This window comes from Balaenoptera musculus, chromosome 16 (assembly GCF_009873245.2).
Source record: "Balaenoptera musculus isolate JJ_BM4_2016_0621 chromosome 16, mBalMus1.pri.v3, whole genome shotgun sequence".
Taxonomy (NCBI): domain Eukaryota; kingdom Metazoa; phylum Chordata; class Mammalia; order Artiodactyla; family Balaenopteridae; genus Balaenoptera; species Balaenoptera musculus.
Window position 1 is genome coordinate 75,032,771 of NC_045800.1, and position 8,187 is coordinate 75,040,957.

The window sequence follows — 8,187 nt, forward strand, 5'->3', positions numbered from 1 at the left end:
TGCAGGAAGTGCTGTGAAGCCGGTCCTGTGCTCAGCAGGTACTGGCAGAGCCTGTGGAGAGAATGGAGGTCAGGTCCTCACAAACTGGGTCTCTCCACAGACACCCCCCTCAGCCTCAGGTGACCCCAAGGCAGGCTGGCTCAGGACAGTCTGCCTTACAGCATAACATTTATTAATTCTCAAATTATATGGCTATCCTGCCTGAGTGCCTGGAAGCCTCTCGAAGCCTGTCTCACCTAGAGTGATGAGTGGAACGGCTTTCTCGGGTAAGGAGCTGAGAAAGGAACACGTCAGATTAGCATCCTCAAGCCTTCTGTCCTTTTCCCCCACCAAGATTCCTGGTGCCACTTTACACAATACCAAGGGTCAGAGCTTTCCCTGATTTGGGGCCCTTCAGGGTTGATGATCTGTGAATGACAAATCCCACTGCAAGCCCAGGGACAGCCAGGGGGCTGTCCTCTTTCTCCAAATTGTAGGGCTTTACCGCCAAATAGCTCTGCTCTGCTCAAGGTGCACACAACAGGGCCCCGTCTCACCTGTGCTTATGATCTTGCTTGCATTTGCATTTGCCACCTGTGAAGGAAGAGACAGACAGTGCAAAGAGCCTGGGGAGCCTGAGGCACCCCCTTCCCACCCGCTCCCCACCCCCACCCCAGCCCTGCCAGTCCCACTGCTCACTCAGGGCGAACAAGATTCCAGCGATGCACAGGAGCGCTGCACAGATCACCCCGCCCAGCTGCAGGCCTTCCCAGTCTAGGGGAGCATAGAGAGTGAGCTGGCCCCAGCCGGGCTCCGCCCCAGCCGTTCAGCAGATAGTTATGACCACCTGCTTGTACAGATGCACTTACATTCCAGGCCACGAGAAAGACAAGCCAGTAAATACATCATGCAATATCTGGTGGGAACAAGTGTTAGGAAGAAAAAACAAGCAGAAGAGCACAGAACAAGAACGGGCTTTGAAGAATGATCCAGGAAGGCTTTTCTGAAAGGTGGCATTTGAGCTGAGACCCGGGGCACCTGAGGGCTGTGTTGGGGGACAGTGCCAGGCAGAGGGAGAGGAAACCTGCTTGGGGGGTTGTCGGGCAGCAAGGAGCTGGTCCTGGGGAAGGCAAGAGAGGGTGAGTTGAAGAAAGGAGATTAGCCAGGTGCCTCTAGCCCCTTTCCCCAGAAGTCTTCCTAAACATCCTGTGGGCACCTTACCTCCTTGCTGGAATGAAGTTCTCCCAAAGACCACGTTATGTGTCGGCCTGTCACTCTTTTAGTTGACGATGACGACGACGCTGGTTCTTTAATCCCCAGTCTCAGCCCTATCCTGCCCCTCCTTCCCCGTTCCCTCAAGCCCCTCTCTGTCTACGCTGGGCTCCACATCACCCCTCACCAACCTCTAGCAAAGAGGTCCAGGATAGGCAAGGGTAGGGGTCGGGGGCAAGGGATATCAGCTCTTACCATAGTAGAAGGGACTGTCTTTATCTGCAGGAAAGAAAACATAAAAAAAATAAATAAATAAGGACCAGAGCCAGGAGGCAGGATGTGGGGTCTTAGAGGGAAAATGTGGAGGCAGGGCCAGCAGGGCAGTTTGGGGCCTTACTCACCAACCAGGTCACTGGCTTCCAGGACGGGCAGGCCTGGGTGAGAGAAGCAGAGGCACTAGCTGTTAATTCATGGCACTGGTCTCAGAATGAATCAGCAGCCAGGACCCCAGCCCAGAGGCACAAGGACAGCCAGCCTCGTTGGGACTCTGGGGATGTGGGATGGAGGGACCCTGAGGTCACCGGTTCCTTTCCTCACACCTTCCCCAGCCCCAAACAGACCTGGGATTTTGTCTCCTACTTCCTGGTCTTTGTGCCCGCCCCCCGCCCTCCGTTCCCCCCACCCCCCCCCCCAGCCCTTCCAGCTATTTCTCAGGCTTCCTGCTATTCTTTCTTATACTCAAAATGGGATGGTGTGTTGGTATCTTTTTACCCTCTCCTGAAAAGCTTCCTACACAGGTCCTGGCTAATGCCCTGCCTCCTAAAGAAGTAGGGAATGCTGTTCTCTTCACGCCAACAGATGGTTAGCTCCCAAAGTTCCATTAACCAGGGTAACTTTTGCAATAGCTACTTCCTACCTGTACCGTTACTTCCTTTATGTTTCTCTTTAAGTTGACAGTTTAAATGAAAACACATTTATTCAACATCAGGCCCCCTTTGTGAGATGCTGCCCTGGTTTTCACAGCCTTGGTGGGTGGGTGGGTGAGTGGCAGCAGGGTCACCTCTGGGAGGACTCACCTGCCAGCAGGAGGAGAAGGCCCCGGACCACTCCCTCCATGACACAGCGGCAGGCCTAGGCTGCAGGGGAAGGCAGGCTGGGGTCAGACAGCCCCGACCAGCCCCAGGCTCACGGCACTTGGTGGCACAAATCTCAAGGCTGCCCTTACTTATGGGGTAGACTTGGAAAAGTTACTAATTTGTTTCCTTGTCTAGAGATGATAATAGTAATAACGCCTCGTGGAGTTAAGTGCTTAGAGCAGTGCAGTGCCTGGGCATAGTAAGTGCCATATGAGGTTTTGTTAAAATCTGGTAATCAGATGCCTGACACACCATCAGGAGAGCAGGGCTGCTGTTCTAACTCAGGCTTTGCTGCCTGCCTTCCTGACCCCCCGCTCAAAGGGCTACGGTCAGTCAGGCCTCGGGCTATCCAAAGGTCTGGGCCTGGGGCACTACCAGGCTGAATTCCAAGATAGCCTCCACCTAGGGCATGCCCAGGACTCCTCTGAGTGAACAGCTGGGCAGGGGAAGAGGAGGCGTTGGGGGCAGGTGCCAGGGACAGGTGCCAGGGACAGGCAAGAGCCTCCCACCGCAGCCCTGGCCAAGCCTTCCTCCAGGTAGCCCCAAATTCCACTCTCAGAGTACAGACTGCTGTTGGCAGGAAACTGCCTAGTGGGTGGGACATGGCTCCTTCTTTCTCCTTAGGGTGGGAACTATCCATATCTTCATTTACTAGTCCCTAGGGTGGCTGTGTCCTTGAGATAAGCTACCAGCTTTCTGCCTATTGTTAGCCTCAGGCAGGCAAAGGGATGTCAGTGTTCCAGACTGCAACCCCAGTTATTACGTGCCAGAGAATTCCTCTCTCAGCCACTTAACAGCTGTGTGACTCAGCTGGGTTACTTAACCTCTCTGTGCTTCAGTGCCCTGTAAAAATGAGGGTAATTATAATAGCAACCTCATAAGGTTATGACTGAATTACATGAGTTATTATATGTTAAGCCTAAGAATAGCGCGTAGCACATAGTAAGTACTGAAACGTGTTACAATAAGTAAATGTACAAGTACACGGGTCCTTTTGCCATAGGAAGGCGGGACTATTAACACGCTCCTTGGGAACACGGGGGTCTGTTGGCTCTGAGCAATTTCCAAACCCCGCCCTCCTTTGGCCAATCTGTCTCTCCCTGCCCCTTCCACCACCCTGGAATTCCTGGATCGTGAGGGTCACAACTCCTCTTTACATATTCTTTAGCCAAAGACTGGCTCCTGTTCCCTCCAGCCTCCAACCCACCTTCCTTCCATGTGACAGTGGGCACAGAGCAGGCAGCCTCCAGTCCTCCAATCCCCCAAACACACACGCGTTACTGAGAATACGCAGGCAGCTACCACCCCTTCCTCAGACTGGCACCCCCTCTGCCCCCACCCCTTTTCCTAGGAGCCCCGAAGTCCTGGCGGAAACCTGCTCACCTGAGAGCTGAGTGCAGAGAGCTGGTCTGAGGAGGCTCCTGGGGCTGCATCCAGCCCAGGTGTGTTCCAGCTTTTTAAGCCCAGCAGCCCCGCCCAGGGCAACAATACTATCGCGCCGAAGGAACTGGTCGGATTCCTTAAGATTCCTGCGGCTCCCTCTCCCCAGTGCACTCTTAAAGGAGACAGCTCACCTGCCACACCCGCCGAGCAGAGGGAGGGCCCCAGGCCCTCTCAGAGGCCAAGCGGAGGGTGGGGAGGGGGATGGGCCTCAGACCCGTCTCGTGAGGAGAAGGGGGCTTTCAGTTTCTTTAGCTCACCTAGATCCTAAACGAGGGGCCCAGAAATGTGTGGAAGGGGACAGGATATTTCTGGGTACTTGGGGCAGAAGTGTGGGTTCCAGGACTTCTGGGGGGCGGGCGTTCCGGGAACATCGTGTCAGCGAGGAGGCGGCGGGGCTGGCCTTGAGGCTCCATTCGCTCGGTGGTCGCATCGCTTTTCCTTGAACTGGGTTTCATGGGGGGAGAGCTGGGGCTGATGGGCACCCCACAGGATCGCCCACCCTCTGACCACGTCCTGACAACCACTTAGCCCCTGGGGACCGGAAGCTGGAGTCAGGAGCCCCCCCACCCTGCCCTCGCTTCCTGCCTGCTGCCTGGGGGCAGGGGTGTGAGATGGGGTGGTGGGGCGAGGGAAGGACCACCAGCCCTGGGATGAGGAGTGGGCCGCCTCCCTCTGCGGACCCCCGCGCCTGCCTTGTGCTCTGCCGGCCAAGCTCTTCCTGTCCCTCACCCCACCACGTGCCTTCGACCCGTGCCCTTGACGCTGGACGACCACGGGCCCCTCTATTCTGCTGTGCCCCCTCCCTGATTCCTCTCTTTTCACCCTCTTCTCCCACTGCGCAGTGACCAACTGAAGCAGGACTGTTGCCGCCCTTATTCCCAATACTGATAAATAGATTTTGATTGAATTGTTGAGTCACTGAGGACAGGAAGCCACCAGCAGCTCCCAGTGCTGGGGGTCAGAGGGCAGGACAGAGCCCTGAAAGACAGGGTGGGGAGGATTCAGGTGAGTAGGAAGCTGGAGGGCCTTCCTAGTGCAAACATGTTGCACCTCCTCATGAAGACCTTCCATGGTGCTTCCTATTTTCAAGATTCGGTTCTTGCACAGAGCTTAAGACCAGGGCTCCAGGACCAGAAAGAGCTGGATGTGAAGCCCAGCTTGCCACTTGCTCACTGGGAGATCTCAGGCAGCTCCTTCATTCTGAGCCTCAGTTCCCTCTCCTCTAAAATGGAGTAACGGGACTTCCCTGGTGGCGCAGTGGTTAAGAATCCGCCTGCCAAAGCAGGGAACACAGGTTCGAGCCCTGGTACGGGAAGATCCCACATGCCGCGGAGCACCTAAGCCTGCGGGCCACAACTACTGAGCCTGTGCTCTAGAGCCCGTGAGCCACAACTACTGAGCCCGCGTGCCACAACTACTGAGCCTGCGCACCTAGAGCCCGTACTCTGCAGCAAGAGAAGCCACCATGATGAGAAGCCCGCGCACCGCAACGAAGAGTAGCCCCCGCTCACCACAACTAGAGAAAGCCCGCGCGCAGCAACGAAGACCCAATGCAGCCAAAAATAAATAAATAAATTTATTTATTTAAAAAAATAATAAAATGGAGTAACAACAGGACATACCTTTGAGGTTTGGGGTGGAGGGGCTGGCTGCAGGGGCACGGGGCCAACCCATGGCCAGCCCTCAATTTGTATGTGTGGCTTTCCAGGCCCTGTGTGAGGAGAGTTTGTGAACCTCGATAGTCAGAAGAACCATTAATAGCACATACTTTGGAGTCAAATCCAGGCTCTGTTAGTTACTTGCTATGTGCACTTGAGCAACTGACTTACCCTCTTCCTGCCTATTTGCTCATCCATGAAGTGGGGACCATTACTGAGCCGACTTTGAATGTTGTGATGATGACATCTGATTATGCTGCTCAGTTCACAGGGGCTGTTCGTGTAGCTGGGAATGGCCCTGATATACACACAGTAAGATCTGCAGCATGAGAGAAAGGGGGTCATCATTAGAGAGACCCCCATGGGCTAACTGTGCTCCAGAGAAGACAATGGTCTTGCTCAAGGTCACACTGTGCCATGGTAGCAGAATGGAGACTCAGCTCAAGTTTCCAGACTCCTCCTGTGGGGAATAAGCAGCAAGAAAGCAGGCATTTGAGGAAGAGGACCCTTTAAGTCCCAGGTGCTTTGGAAGGTCTCCAGGAAGTATGGAAAGGACCTCAGATCCACTTCTCCAGAAGGTTCTAGCGCTTTTGCCCCATCCTGAAGCTTCTGCCCTCTTTAGGGATCCTCCATTCCCACACCTATCACCATGAGGTATTTCACCTTTAACAGGTAGAAAGAAAACTTCACCTGAGCCAGGTGGTATTGACACTGGTTCAAGGTAGAGGACAGGTTGAGCCCAGGGCAGAACCAGGGAGAGGGAGGCAAGCTACCTGTGTGTAGCTTCTGCAAGCACAACAGTAAGTCACCACCTCATCTCCCCCTTTTCCCAAAGTTCAGTATAGGTGCATCAGGGCTGAGTATTGCATCTGTCCCCTCTAAGAGGCCCCAAAGGCTGGCCACACACTCAGCAGCGGGCAACAATGCCTTCCACACTGGAAGTGGCACAAGTCAGGTCCCAAGCTAATGAATTTAGCTTCTTAGATATTAAACCTAGTGCTTATAAATAGTCATGAAACTGGGTATAGAAAACTTTAGAAGCTTTGTGTATTAAGAAGTGTCTCATTTGTTAGGAGTATTTAGGATGAACAACTGTGCTCTCAAGGTGTGATTCCTGAGGGGCTAGACTGGCAGTGAAGGCTGTTTTCAGGACGTCACTTTCGAGGAGGGCTGACCACTTGCCCTGCTTCTTGGGCATGCATTCCTTATCAGAATTTCTAGAGCCATCCATTTGGGTCTGATTTCTTTTCTTTTTTGGGGGGGCTCGCCAGGCGGCCTGCAGGATCTTAGTTCCCCCACCAGGGGGAATGCCCTCAGCATTGGGAGCACGGGAGTCTTAACCACTAGATGGCCAGGGAAGCCCCTGGGTCTGATTTCTTACCTACCAGATGGGAGAGTTGGGTGAGAGGCACTGAGACCTACAGGGAAATCAAAACTCCAATGATGAAAGGCTGGGAGGAGTGGGTGATGGAGAGCCAGCCTGAGTTGGGTGGGTACAGATGAGAACCTAGAGGTATCAAAAAGAGAGAAAGCTGCAAGATCCAGCTCTGAACTCTCCCTTCCCCTTCGGGACTCAGTGCTGCAAATGATACAAAAGACCTTGTGTGGAAGGAGGGAAGTCTGTTGCCAAGAGTGGCCGCCTGAAGATCGGCACTCACACCCAAGACTCTCTCTTCTGCTCACGTCAATCACTGCCACAGCCCCTCATACTCCCAAACTGTGCTTTTCCCCTTCTCTAAGCACTACCGATTGCTCTGCGAAGAACATAGATGCATCCTCAAAGTCATTAATTTCCCGAGGAAAGGTAATAAAACAGGAATTATCTAAGATTGACCAGAGATAAAGGGAAGTGGATAGCATCATGCCTGGCACATAATGGGAACATGACGTGTTTTCTTCCTAACTTCCAAGATGGACTGAATGTCACAGGCGTCAGTAGGAAGCTGAGATTGTCTATTTTGAAGGGTCTGGTAGAGTAGGGAAAAGACCCCATTCATGAGAGGACAAGGGCAGAGGGAATCTCTGCCCTCTGAGGCTTCTGCCAGTTTCTGAGACATACGGAACTCCCACCTGGACCACTTCCTGTGCTGTGTCCCTCAGGAGCCCCCCGTTCTTCTTCCCCCCCTCTCTGACATGTTCTGCAGGTCCCCCTCTGTGTGCTCAGGGTGCTGGGCTCCTTGCCCACAGATCTGGGTCTCACTCCCTTTGAGGACCGTGGGGAAGGAGGCAGCCTGACTCTGCTCACCTGCCTGCCAGTGTTAGAGCAGGAGGTGAGTGGGTGTAAGACAGGGTGCAAGGAGGGCCATCTGAAGGGTAGCGGCAGTTTGAGGGATGAAGGGCTTTTGCCGGATCTCGGCCTTGGCTGACTCCTGCGCCCTGGGGAGGCGGCGGGAGGGGCCCTTCACGCTGCAAGATCTAAGAGCCTTCTAGACGAGGGGATACAGAAACGGTGTGGGGGAGTGTCTCAAGAACGGGGATATGGAGGTCTCTTCGGCAGCCACTCCCCCTCGGAGTCTGGAGTGAAGGCCCGGATCACTTTGGCCGACTCCGGCCAGAAAAGACTTCATAGGCTTCTAGGAGGCCCCTTCCAAGAAGCCATCCATACCCGCTCTCTCTCGTGCAGGCAGTGTGGGCAGGGCTTTCCCGTTGCGAAGCGGTCCCGCCCCTCTTCGTGCGGATTGGCTGCTCCGGTTCACCCGAGTACCTGTCAAGCAGCCGCCCTATTACGCCTGCGCAGCTCTTCTTCCCCCCACCCCCAC

General features: G+C 54.4%; 1 long non-coding RNA gene across 1 annotated transcript; it reads right to left on the reverse strand.

The window, feature by feature from the left end:
* Nucleotides 1–539: 539 nt before the first annotated feature.
* On the reverse strand, nt 540–1,630 carry LOC118882491. Its single transcript, XR_005016785.1, has 4 exons — nt 1,593–1,630; nt 1,447–1,470; nt 679–753; nt 540–573 (listed from the first exon to the last, which is right to left on the reverse strand). It is a non-coding gene; the product is annotated as an uncharacterized LOC118882491 (long non-coding RNA).
* Between the last annotated feature and the right edge of the window lie 6,557 nt (nt 1,631–8,187).